Here is a 14,539-nt window from a genome sequence, read left to right on the forward strand (position 1 = left end):
GGCCACCGTTGAAAACCCTGTAGAACTGCGGCACGGGCTTTTAATTTAAAGTCTACTATAAACGACTCATGTTTACATCTCCTGACAACCATAGCGAAACTAAGCTATTCAGATAAACTTTGAGTTTGGGCCACTTGCGATACTTTTAACAGCACACGGCACACTCTGTATATCGCTAGAAACGGCAAAGTCCGTGCCGGTGTTACGGTAAAAAGGGTTACCATGTTAACTGGTGACTGTCAGCCGAGTGAGTCTGGTTGTCGTATGTTACATAATATGAACTCTTTAATAGAGGCACAAGAAGCCCAAAACTAAACCTTTTTTAAAAAAACTGGAAAAAACATTAGTTTAAAGTATCACTCTGATATTAACTCAACATTTCACATGTGGCTCTGATCCTCCCCCTAAGAACAGAACAATACAGTGATGATAATGATACAGAAAAAAAAAAACGGTATTATAGCAGACGGCAGCTTTGAATCAGCTACAACCAGTTATTAGTTCAGACACAAAGGAAGCACACTTGAGCCTCCATGCTTTCATTGTCTCTGCTTCTTATTCGCATTGGGTTATATTATGCAGCTTCTGTTTTGTGAGCAGATGCAGCAGATTCACGACCTGTGTGTGTGTCTGCTGTACTTTGTGTTTTAATCCCTCCGTCCCTCTGCTTACTGTCAGTCTATCAGTGTCACGCTTGAAGCTAGCTCCCCGTCCTCAGTCGGGGGAATTGATCTGTTTGGTCCCCCGACACTCCCTGTTAGCACTGATTAACCGGTGAGTCACGCTACCTCTGCAATGACAACGTTTGAAGCTTTTCTTTTTTCTTTTTAATTATTTAGTGTCACAGCGAGGTGCATGCTGGTCCCAGCCTCATACATCATGCAAAATACTCCGACTGACAGCGACACCACTCTCAGAGTTCTTTGTGTTGGTTTTTTTTTTTTCCCTCAGTAAACCCGGACTGTTTGTTTTAGGGAGCTCTGGGGCCGGAGGTGCAGTTAGTATGTGCTGTGATGGGAAGCTGAGAGCTGAATTACCACTAATGGCTGCGGCTGAGAGGAGTGAGGGATGATTTCATGGATGAAGTCCTGTATTTTCCCTCAGATTTAAAGGTCTCCGTGAGAGGCCCGTTAGCGTTCACTGCTGCATTCACTGGGTCGTTGTGTTCTCGTCGTTTGACTCGGGCTGCGTCTATTTGTGCGGTGATAAAAGAGCAGAGTGATTAAAATGGCGTGATAAAAGCAGTGAGAACAAGAATGCTGCAGCACGGGATGTTTATACGACTATAGAGAGCGTCAGAGGGAACAAGATTTATTAATGACTTTGGTGTGTGTGGCGAGGGCAAAACTTTTATCCAGAAATGTTTCACAGACGTCAAGGCTGAATACATGTACATACAAAGATCACAAAAACTCAGAAAAAAACATGGTTAAGGATTGAGGAAGAATTTATAGGCAAATCCTCTTTTTCACATTGCAATAGAGGAACAGATATCCTGAGCTTCTTGCTACCAAATGAAAAATGTTAGTCAAGTACACAGCACACTTAGAACACCCACATGGCTTTAGATTGTCATGCTGGGCTAAACCACTCATCAGATTCAGGAGGACTGAAGCTAATGTTAGCATGCCCTACTTGCATGACAATGTTTGCATGCTCCCCCTGGCACGCTTGCAGGCAGTGACAAAAAGGGGAAACATAACTTAGCTGATTGAATGATACATGCATGTAGACAGGACAGATGAAAGTGATCACTTTGAGTTTTCAAAGATTATCCCTCATTAAATAGAGGATTCTAGATGAAATCATTGGAAGTTTTTTTTTTTTTTGGGGGGGGGGTTGAAATGCATAAAATACAAATCGATGTTCACACAAAAAGACAATACAAAGAACAATTACTATAATCTATTAAGATCTCTTTTGGGACATCTTAGTTTAAGCTTGTTAGGCTTAGGTCTAGACCGTTAAATTTGGATTTACTTCCATCAGACTAGAGCCTCATTCTTACCAACTCACTGAAATCAAATAACACAAGACACATCATTTCCATGATGCAACTGTATTGGAGCCAGTGCGAAAGCCTGAGACACACAGGGGTCTGGCAAGCGCATCGCTGGACTTTTCCTTCAAGAAACAATCTGGCACGGCTCTTTAGTCACTCTCAATGACTTTTGGGCAAACATTTCTTCTGGTTGAAGAAGAAAAGAGAGATACCTGGGGCTCCATGTGGCAGACTGGTAAACCTCAGGTGAATGCCAGGTGCTCCTAAAGACTGAAAAGCTAACTGACAAGGGCAGTTAGCCACTGGGTCTTCTCCAGGCCTCTTAGGCAAGGGTTTAGGTCTGAAATGTCTGTACTGACACGTGACATTTCTTGAAAAATAGAGAGAAAATGAGGACCGATTTTGACTCATACAGGGTCTTCCTCCCACTGTGGCTAAGAGAAAAGCCATGAAACCGTTTCGGATGTGGGGATAAAAAAACCATCAAGAACCGTATTCTACCATGAATTGGTAGAATACCAGTGTCATCAAAGGATCTGTTCCTTTAGAATCTTCTCACGAGACACGATGATTCAGAGTGACCAGAAGCCCTGGCGGTCATCCAGGAGTCATAGAACCGTAGTCACATACGTAACTCTCGATTTAAAACCTCAAATCTTCACTTTTTCAATTTTTATAGGAATATAATTGAAATAAAAAGTTTTCCCTTGCAATTAAGGCAGGGGTTGGCTGAACTTGTGTTACTTTCTGTGAAAGTGAGACTGAAAAGTTTTGCACGGACTCTGCTTTGATTACAAGTTTTTATTTTAAGAATTGAAATGTCAGGTTTGATTGATTATAAGTCTGAAGAAAGTTTAAAAACTCTGCAAGTTGACTTAAATAGTAATAATACTGGTTGCTGCAAGGAAGGGAATCAATCTAAGAGTGTTAGCTACGGAAAATAAGCAGTGAGGTCAAGTATAGTAGTAAAAGTTGTGTTCAGTTGATTAAAAAAAAGATATAAATAGTTGATATGCTCCCAACAGATCAAATTCAGGGCAGTGATTGTTGAGATATAATCAACACAGATTGTTAAGCACCAGTGAAGTCACATGTTTTTCCGAGGGCCTCGTCTCAATCAGATTGTTTATAAGAACCAATTAGTGCTGACATTTTTCTGACTCAGAGACTGTCCTGAGTTGCTGGGGGCCCCTCGTTGCCTCTCGTCTTGGAGCCCCTTCCTCCTTCCAGCAGAGTCTCAGAGAGCCGAGCAGCTTTCATGTGAAGCCTCGGGGACGGAGCCAGAACACGAGCCATTCTTTGTGTTTTAATTGGCGCCTCTCTGTGCTCGTTATTTCACAACACTTTAATTTGGCGGTGGCGTTAAGGATCGGCCCCTTCGTACGAGACGGAAACTTGATAATGCTATCACTAACTAATTAGCGTTGATTGCATCTGTCAGGAAATTGCATGCCGGGGCAATTAAAAATGATGCACTATTAAGTTTTTCGCCAACCTCGACGACCCAGTTAGTGCAGACGGTCAGGGTGGGTGGGGCCAAGAAGGCGGCGCCTTCAGGAGAGCTTTGAGGTTATTTCTGGAACCTTCTCCATCTGAGCTACTTTGACTTTATGTTTGATGTTTTTATTTTTTCCTGTGCTCAAACATATCATTTGGTGAAGATGCCTGCAACACACACACACACACACACGCACACACTCAGAGGGTAACTTCCTGTATATTATGTGCTGTCAGGAGCTGCGGTGGTGCTGACCCTCTGCGAGTGGCTGCCAGCTCCTACAGAGATAATAAATGTCAGAGTTTTAAGGTGCCTGTCCACCTGCTGCAGGTTGTTTATACACACAGAATAAAACCACAGGAAGTCAGTACAACAAAACCCAGAAACCAACATTCAAACTCACCAAAAAAAAACTCAACTTCAGAAAAAAACCGAAAGGAAAGATTCAACGTCACAGACTTTGAATAAAGCAAAACAAAAAACAGTCAAACAGCCTGCATGACCGGAGGATGGTGGTGTTTGGATGATGAACTAATGAAGTGCAAAAGAAAGTTTTTTCAGATTTTGTTGACTTTTTTTTTTTTTTTAAAGATTTATTTTTGGTCTTTTTGACATAGAGATAGGACAGTGGATAGAGTCAAAAATCAGGGAGAGAGAGAGTGGGGAAGGACATGCGGGAAAGGAGCCACAGGTTGGATTTGAACCTGGGCCGCCTGCTTGGAAGACTATAGCCTCCATACATGGGGCGCGCGCACTAACCACTGCGCCACCAGCGCCCCAGATTTTGTTGACCTTTTGACCTTTCTTCTGAACCATCGCTGAGTCCAATTATCTGTTTTTACACAACAAAATTCAGAATTTAAGGCCAAACTGTCAGAAAATTTTTGTATTGAAACCCTTGAGTGAAGATGTACATCTTGTGTTCAACAGTGGCCAGTTTATCATGTAAAATCTTCTGACTTTTGGGTGATGTGACTCTCAAAATCAAATCTTATGATTGTGGTGGTTGCCTTCACAACACCTATCAGATCTTGTATATTATTAATTATAAATTCAGAAGATAATAGTAAAACATTTATATTGTTAGATGTATGCTTTCATATAATCTACATCCTTACTGTATGTCACTTTATCCATTGTCAGCAAGTTACAGGTCTATGCAATGTTAGCACTTAGCAGAGGGTTTACTTTCCCCCTGGCTAGCTTTCTGGAAAGTGTAAAGACGGGCAGACTTTTGGAAAGTCTAATTTCCTTTATATGAAGTCCACCTGATTTCATTCCTGAGGTGGAGAACTGTAAATCGATGCAGCAATTTGGGACTTTGTTGTTTTCTCTTTGTGAGCTGATTTACACTAACTGGCGAGCCACCTAGGCCTTTTATGTGTTGTAAGAAAATGCTCAAAGTGTATACTATTTTATATAAAAGTATTGAAAAGATGAAAAGCAAACATTTATAGTTTTTAATGATATCTTTTTAGCTACCGACTCTGTTGACTGTGTTGTCCTTGTTCTTTTAGATTTAACTGCTGCATTTGACACTGTGGATCATGATATCTTGATCTCTCGTTTGCAGCATTGGGTGGGCATCAGGGGCATAGCACTGGATTGGTTCAGGTCGTACTTGGCTGATCGAACTTTCTGTGTCAGCCGTGGGGACTCTTTAGCCTCCTCTGCTCCTCTCTCGTGCAGAGTCCCACAGGGCTCAATTCTAGGCCCTCTCCTTTTCTCTCTCTATTTGCTCCCGCTAGGTTCAATACTTAGGAAGCATGGCATTGCATTCCACTGGTATGCAGATGACAGTCAGATTTATGTACCTCTTAAAAAGAACAATGAATACTCTGTTCGACTGTTGTTTGAGTGTCTTAAAGGCATAAATGACATAAAGGCATGGATGGCTCTGAACTTTTTAATTTTTAATGATAAAAAGACAGAAGTGATAGTTTTTGGTGGTACCCCTGGGACCCCTCCTGTAGATCTGGGTTCCTTGGCCCAGTATACCAAAAAATGCATCACAAGCCTAGGGGTTAAAGTGGACCCTGATCTTAAGCTCGACAGTCAGATTAAGGCTGTCGTAAAATTAAGCTTTTTCCATTTGAGGTAGCTGGCAAAATAAAAACAATTGTTTCAAGGCAGCACTTTGAGACGGTAATCCACGCCTTTGTTACCACACGGCTGGATTACTGTAATGCATTGTATGTGGGGGTTAGTGGGTCCTCTATCGCCCGTCTCCAGATGGTACAGAATGCAGCTGCACCTCTTTTAACTGGCACACGTAAATATGACCATTTTAGCCTCACTCCACTGGTTGCCCATACAATTTAGGATCAAAATTCTTTCAAAATTCCAGGATTCTAAAATTATTTTATTTGCTTTTAAATCTCTCAGTGGTCTTTCCCCCCCGATTATGTATTTTATTTATTCTTCTGTACAGCACTTTGGTCAACTGTGGTTGTTTTAAAGTGCTTAACAAATAAAGTTGGATTGGATTGGACAAGTCTATCTTATCCACTTCTTACATATCCCTTGATTTAACAGCCACTTTTCCCTCTTCTCCACACACTCCTCTTGTTAGTTGATCTCCCTCTCCCAGCGCACCATCAGGTCGAATAAACATTTTCACTCACAGAAATGGCTTGATGGGATCAGCCTCATCTTTATGTGTTTGCATACACTATGGGGTAGCAGTCATGTGCCAACTGGAAGATTTTAGCAGGCGATGCCACTTTTCTTTTTGCCACTTGTCGTTTGCCACTTGCACACAGTTTTGATTAGAGGTCAAAGCAGTAAAATGTTCTGAGATTTCAGTTGTATTGCAGTTTGGAACATTTTCTTTCACTACAGTTTGAGCGGACACCTAATGAGACTCAACGCTACCATCATCTATTAATTTTTCTATTGTCAAGCCAAATTTCCAGAGGCATTTGATATTTATCTACCCCAGTATAGCATCTATATGTATTTGTATTTAATTTACTGGATTATTAAAGATACAGGTTTCCTGCTGTTTGTCTTTGCTGTTTTTTATTATAATCAGTCAGTCGTCATCAGCTGTCTTCATGGCTGTCGGTCGTGTGATTCGTCCTCTGGCGACCCTCATCTCTCCTCCATGCCTCTCCCTTCACTTCCTCGCCTTTGTTTGTTTGTTTGTTTGTTTGTTTGCTAATTACGGATTTCTTTGACACCTGTGCATGCTCTGTGGTGGAGTGTGAGCTTTCTGCACATGCTCGAAACGCTGCTGCACACACAAACGCACACGCTGTCTCTCATTTGCACTCCATCTTTAATACAGACACACACTCGCCCCTTGTGTGCAATTACCTCTTCTTTGCTATTTACCTCTCTGCACGCTAGCTGTTTTTGAAGTGTCTCAGGTAAACAAAACATGAGCACACACACACAAACACACACAGGAACCGAATCCCTCCGCTGTTTAGAGCTGCAGCGCTGGAGAGAAACTGGCTGAGAGTTTCTTACATCTGACCTGACCCTCTGAACCTGCCATACTCCACTATCATGCTTTTCGCCGAACTTTTCAAAATGCAACCACACACCCTTTATGGGAGTTAAATCACTTCCTGTCAGATACTTCAGGTGAGTGCGTCACATGTCCTGTGCCTCCCCCTCGAGCCCAACTGCAACAGATTTGTTCAACATGACGAGTGGAGGAAAAGAAAGACAAATAATACCCAGAACGCTCCTCTGCTGGTGTTTGTTGGATAGCCCTGTCCCCCAGCGGGCTCCTCCCTCTCCTGAAGTGCTCTCAAGCAGGCCGGCTGAGTGATGAGCTCGCCGTCATCACAGATCGAGGCGTGCACAAGTGTGTCACTACAGGAGATGGTGTGGAGATCTGAGGAGGCAGGTGGCTCCAGTGATGACTACAGTTGCAGTTTATTTAGCTGCCTCTCTGCATCTTGGCGCCTTCAGGGACCATCCATCCATCAGTCGTTTGCGCTGTGTTTCACGCTCTTCGGAGCCGATTACGTTCTCTCTAGTCAAAGCTTTAGTTTGGCACTACACATGCCGCGATCCAGCTCAGGCGTGTGCAAGAAATTCAACTCCACTATGCTCTGCTCGAAATACGCGCCAAGTGTATTTTCGGCTGAAGCTGAACAGAGCAGATCGACCCGAACAGGAAGTTGAACACTAGAACGCATGGACCATTTGGTTGGTTTAAAAAAAACAAGATTCAATATCAAGATTAGGACAAAACAGGCATGAAATGAAGAGCAAATCAACCTTTGAGAGGCTCTGTTTTATTTTCTCTTTGTTATAATGTTGGCAGCAGGAGGATTCATGTCTTGTTTGATACTTTTTCTGTTTGTTTGATTGACTATTTGGCCTTCTTACATAACGATCAAATAGCACATGGAAGTTAAGGCAAGGGTGAGGTGGGCAGCAGGCATGGAAGGGGATGGCCCTGGGACGCTGTATCTACCAGTCAAGGCCTTTCTGAGATGCCGTTGGCCTAACTCGACCAAACATCGGTGAAGGGAGTTATCTTGAAAACCCTGTTGCTATGTTGGCTTTTGACACCCATCTATTTTAACATTTTGGTTTTTGCAGGCTCTGAAGGGCCATTTGCAAGTTTTTATAGTATCAGCATTGTCACTACCTGGAAGCTCGCATAAATTAATCCTGTTTGGGTTGCGGTGTGTTGGCCAGTAAGAGCCATGTTTTGGGTAATGTAACTTATCGGTAGGGTAAAAGCATGGGTAGTAATATTATGAACTGCATGTGATTTTGTAGGGATTTTATCCCTTCGTTGATGTCCTATAGTTATACTTCTTGTGCTTTTTTATGATGATATGGACCTTTGGGCCTGAAATAAAGTTCAGGTAAGTATCTATTTTATCTGTATTTAAAAAAATAAGAAGAGAATGGAAAGAAGTGAAAGAACACATAAGAAGAAGATTATGTACAAGAAGAGAAACTACATCTTGTATATCACACTGGCTTGAAATCAAACAAGTGAAATGATGGCGCGGTGTACAATTATGTTACCTTCATTAACCTTCAATGCTCCTCATGGAGGTAAGATATCCCTTCATAGATCACATGTTTTTTCCATGTGGCTTTATCTTACCGGCCTACTTGTTGATGGCCCCATTTCAAATTTAAAAGTCAAACATGTATAAAGTGATAATGAGAGGAACAAGAAGGGACTTCAATGCACCTGCAGACAGCTCTGTTTGAACTCTGAGCTGCAGCAGCAGCACTGGGAGGTCAGACATCAGTGCAAGACTTAACATTGACGTGCAAATGAACCCTAAGTAGAATGTTTTAATGTACAGAGACATGATAATAAAGAGCCACTACAATAAAGTGACTGTGATAACCTGCAGGCCGCCACAGGAAGCGTTTTAACAGCAAAGGAAAATGAGGAAACTGATTTAAAAAAAAAGCTGTTTGACCAAGATGGAGCTGCCCGGGGACAAAGAGGATGAGACGGAGAGATGAAGGCAGGGCCACAGAGATACATTTATACTATGTGATTAAAGGCGAAGGGGAGGCTGCTCGGCCACTGACTGACAGAGTGATGTAGTGGGAGTAGAGCGGCGGCTCTATACTCTCTAATTGACCCCGGTTAGGATCCACACACCCTTTCCCCGGCTCACAAAGAGCGCCTAATTGCTGCAGCTGATTGGGTCCTGATAGAATTACGGCTGTCAGTGAAGGTCATTAGGCTCAGATTCATCTTCCATCTTGGGGACGAGCGAAGCCGCCCTCCTTATTCCACAAGTCGTCTTAACGAGCTCGCCATGAGCCTTTTTGCCAGCAAGAAAATCCCAGATAAAGAAAGAAGCTGCCCTGCTCTGTAGGTGTGTGTGTGTGTGTGTGTGTGTGTGTGTGTGTGTGTGTGTGTGTGTGTGTGTGTGTGTGTGTGTGTGTGTGTGTCGGCACGTTGTCTGCCTGTGATCTCTGATACACGGATCAATATTTGTGAGAGCGAACAACTTTCTCTCCCCTGAAGGTGGAGGGATGCGGAGCGGCTGTGGACGCTTTAATCTGGAGGGTCAAGCCGGAGTTTCCTCCAGGAGCTCTGCTGGAGGTGAACAGGAAGTGGAATTATCAGATAAAGACGGTGCAGTGCCAACCCTCCAATCTGCAATGGACATCACCAGCTCAGCTGATCTGAGAGGTTTCTAGGTGAGATTAAAATGACGCCGTCAGTTTTACTTAATTTTTTTGTTCAATCATTTATCTCAATAAGAAAACCAAATAAGAACAACTTGAGAAATGACTACAAGACTAATACACATCACCTTTTCTGTGATCTCTATTTACAGATTAAATAAATAAATAAAACTGTAGAATCTTAACATGCAGGACCCGACTTTAAATGTTCTGATATACATTTGTAGTCCAAGAAGTGTGGACCAATCATGTATCAGAAGGCTTTGGTTTATGCAGGAATGTGTGTAATCTTTATGGAGGGCAAAATGAGGCAAAAACACAATCCATAGCCTGGGTCACATCAATGTTAATGTGACAATGATTGATTTATCTTTATGAACACATATCTGTAGATTTTTTGACTTCCTGTAATACATCGTAAATTATCCATCCCGATACAAACTCCTCCACAAACTTTTTAAAAGTTGTTTTCTTCTCCTCTTACCAATGGAGCTGATGAAAATACATTTTACACAATGCATCTTGATATTATTATAAAAATGAAGATCCATTAATTGACAGTAAGTGAATTCTGCCACCAGGGGCCTCTCAATCAAAACGATAACAAAAGATGCAGGGAATCATGGGAGTGATTCTCTCTGTTAACTCCTCTCCCCCCCTCGATGAAAACAAACTCTGAGTTGACAGTAGTCAAGCGAAACGAGTGAAAACAAAGACCTGAGGATTTATACAGATGATGTCTGCAAGTACAGTTTACATTACGTTTTTAGCAGCAGCATAAGGTTATAATAATAATCTATATATAATAATAATAATAATATAATAATAGCTAATTTTACAAGAAACCAAACAAGTTACATACAACAAGACTGTGTTTAGGAGTTGGACACAGACACTACGTTCCATTGGTTCCTCCATTGATGTATGGACTGTTTGCTGACCATGTTTGAATGAGTGTCTGGATATACTTTAAGAAGGTGCAGTCGAAAAAACCTCTGTTGCATTTACTAATTCACTTTTTTTGTAAGGTAAGCACTGTATTATTTGTTCAAATGTATGTAAATGTTTGTGTTGTGAAGTCATAAAAGTCTATAATTAAGTTTTAACAAAGCATCATTTATTTCTAAAGGGGAAATGAATGCCAGTGTTGCAAGATTACATCCACTTGATTCAGGAAAGCCCTCTTCATTTAGAATCAATTCAGGGTAAATCAGGGTGATGTGCATGATTTATAAAAGTGATCTTAATTGTACAAACTAAAAAAGGTAAATTTGCATCAGAAATGGAAGAAAATATTTCCACTGCACTGAATAACCCAAATGTCCAGAGAGAAAGGGACAGTTTTTTTGCACTAACAATCATTTATTTAAACCCACATTGTGACACTGCTACTGTACTGTAGGTGGCCGAGTGTTTGAGTTTGTGCATGATCACACACACACACACACACACACACTGCAGTCATTGTGTTCTCTGACAGACACTCAAAGAAACAAAAGCTGATAACAGGTCTTCTAAAACCTGCTGATCCCTCACGGCTCAGAACAAGGTCGGACAACAGGCCTCAGTTTGTGTACCGGAGTACAAAAATAACAGAGAGAGAAATACAATGTATGATGGATTGAGTTCTTAGCAGGAGGAGCAGAACATCGATGATGTCCGCTGTCTTTGCCATGTCCGCTCGCCTGTGATATTCAGGATTTACTGCGTGAAAATCATCCAGAGAGAGAGAGAGAGAGTACTAGAGGAAAGGAAGAGGTCTGCAGGGAGACACTATGCTCTCTGTCTGTCACTTTACAACAGAGCCGTCAGAGCGCCATCATCAAACTCCTTCATGTTATGGATACTGAAATGTAAATGCACAAATTAAATGTGATAAATAAAATAGCATAAAGCTGAAATAATCATAATTGATACACATTTTTTGGAGACCTCTGCATCCTCAGTGAGTAAGGGCCTTTGTACAGTATATCAAAAATGCCGAAAGTCAATCAGTGACAATGATTTTGAAAGATAGAGAAAAATCATTCAAGTTGGTACCATCTAAATGCATGCAGCAGAGTGACACACATCTTGGTCTCAGATCCCGTTTTGGCACACGGTGTTGTTCCTGGCTGCAGGGATTAGATCGGGATCACAGAAACCAAATCCATCCAACACTGATGTCTGGAGATCATTCTGGCTAGCTAGTCGATGTTTGACTTCTTCCAAAGGTGTTGGATGGGGCTGAGGCCATGCACGGCTCTGAGCAGACTGGTCCAGTTCCTCTACAACAAACTGGAGAAGGATTCATGCATTTTGCTACAGCCCTGACTACTTGCAGAGGGAAGCTGAAAAGGTTTAAACGTAAAGAACTATGAACAGAGATGTGTTATGAGCTTTGATTGTTTTGGTTCATTCTGGGCTACTTGCAAAAGTGAAGAAATATTTTACTGATTATTTTAGTCTAACTCTTCAACAATTTCATTGTTTATTATGTTCTACACCTTGAAACATAATCCAAATGTTTAAATTGGAAAACATTTGGAAAAAATCCACTTCATTTGATTCTAATAACGCCAAACAAAATGCCATGATGTATATATGGTGTGTGTGTGTGTGTGTGTGTGTGTGTGTGTGTGTTTGTCAGGCTGAGTGTTCTCTGCTTGTGTGTCTATTTTGCAGAGACATGGAGGCCGTAGCTGCAGGTTGCTCGTCGCTCTTCAGTACATTAAAGCCCTCCAGCTGTCCATTAGTGCACCTCTGTCATGTTTAAGAGCTGCAGGTGGGAGTTGCACATTAGCTGAAAGCTAACAGGAATAATACTGATGTGCAGAATTTAACCCTTGACCTTTGTTAGCGCGCCTACGTTGCCCAGCGGAGCTGGCGCCGGCGCCGGTGCTCGCTGACGCGCTGGGAGGAACACGGAGTAATCAAAACAAATGAGTCAGTGAACGGAGAAGCGACCAGCGCCGTGAGCAGATTTCTAATGACGACTAATATTAGCATAACCTAATATGCTTGTTGATCAAGGGTAAACTTTTGGGGGAGGACATGTTAGGTGCAGAATAAACAAAAGCAGCTGCTGCCAAGGCTCCAGCAGCCTTCCGAGGGAGGAAGAAGACGCCGAGGCCATTCTTAATGTGGGCTGAGTCGCTGCATGGATATGAGGCAATCTGTCGGCTCCAAACACACTCGTCGACTCCTCTTTTATTTCTGCAGAGCTCTCAGAAGCTCCAATTAAATTTAGGGGGGAAAGGGAGCAGTTTGAACAATCACATTAATATATTTATTTTTCTTCTCCAGAAAAAAAACATTTATTTTCTCTATTCCACTTTCCCCCCCCCCCCGGCAGTTAATTGCATGGAACTCCTCCGTGCTTCCAGTTACAAGGCCACCGCTGTCGACCTGCTGCGCTTGTCCTTTAAATATTATATGAAGACTTAAGTAACAATTGTTGTTCTTTTGCCCATCAACTATTCATATTGCCTAAGTGAGGTGCACCATGGGAAAGGAGTGTGGGAGAAAACCCTCACCGGAAACCTGTTTGCAGTGCATTTTGGGGAATTTAAAAGCAAACACTGCAAAAATAAAGAATTCATTTTAACTAATTCAGTCTTGTGTTCAGCCCTCATAATGGATTCTTCCTAAAAACAAAGAACACTCAACTTTTTTTTTTTTGTATCTTAACAGATTCATGCAGAGCAGCCAAGCCCTGTTCAAACCCTCAGAGCTCATGGGGATCCGAAACTTTACAGAAATATCTCATCTTTGGGGCTGAGTTCCAGGGAAATGTCTTTAAAATGTTGCATAAGATACTTGAATCATTTCAGTCCGTTGGAGTGTTGCTTTGACGATTAATATCACAAAGCTAAACAGAAAGACCTTATTCACATGTATGATAAAACATTCACTCATGTCCCTCACTAAATGATCCTAACAGATGTTTAAAACGTAAGAGAGTCCACAAATGACAACAAATAATAAAATATTAAACATTTATGGTCTTATAGTGTGTGGAGAGCGACTATATAAGCAAACTTTAAGTCTTCTTACTACTCAAAGCACTTTTTCACCGCAGGTCACACCTACCCATTCACACATTGATGGCAGTGGTTTCTATATAAAGTGACCATCAGAAGTAACTAATCAAATTCATCCACATTCATACGCTGCTGACAAAGCAGTGGGAGCAACTTTGGGTTAAGTGTCTTGCCCAAGGACGCATCGGACATGCGGCTGCAGGAGCTGGGGATCAAACCCTGACCTTTTGATTGGGAGACGACTGAGCCACAGTGGAGGTGAGGAGAGTAAAAAGTGCTGTGCTGTGGTTGTTGTGCCTCCTTCTTTGTGTCACCTCACTTCCCAATCGGCTTTCTTTTCTTTCACATGACGATACACAGAGGCGGTGCTCGGCAGTCCATGGGGTTACCCTTCCACAACAAGAGATCAAGTCGTGAATAGACTTTCAATCAGTGCTGCCCAAACGTTCCTCCGAGCAGATCATAGAATTTTTTAACATACCTCACATCACAGGAAAAAATCAGGCAAGATAATATTTTGGACCCTTAAAAAAAAATCAGGACCTTCGTTAGTTTTGTCCAAAGGGGAGAAATGGGCCCAAAAACAACTTGAATATGATTTAAGTTTTTTATTTAAGTCTTTTATTTTAGAGAAAAAAATTTAGAGAAATGTAAAGCGCTCCAAAAGTTTACGCTACACAAAAATGATGGACTTATAAGGTCAGTAAATCATAACCGCCGTGTCTGAGTTCTTTACAGCAACCCCTTTCTCCTTTTTTGGAAAAAAAGTCTCCCACACCAAAAAAGTGCCTTCAAAGACTGTGAATTGAAGTCTCTGAAGGAACAGAAAGTTCAATTTAAAGTAACTGAGTTTTGTCAACTCATTAGCTTAATGCCCCCCTT

Source organism: Labrus bergylta, chromosome 9 (genome assembly GCF_963930695.1).
Source record: "Labrus bergylta chromosome 9, fLabBer1.1, whole genome shotgun sequence".
Taxonomy (NCBI): domain Eukaryota; kingdom Metazoa; phylum Chordata; class Actinopteri; order Labriformes; family Labridae; genus Labrus; species Labrus bergylta.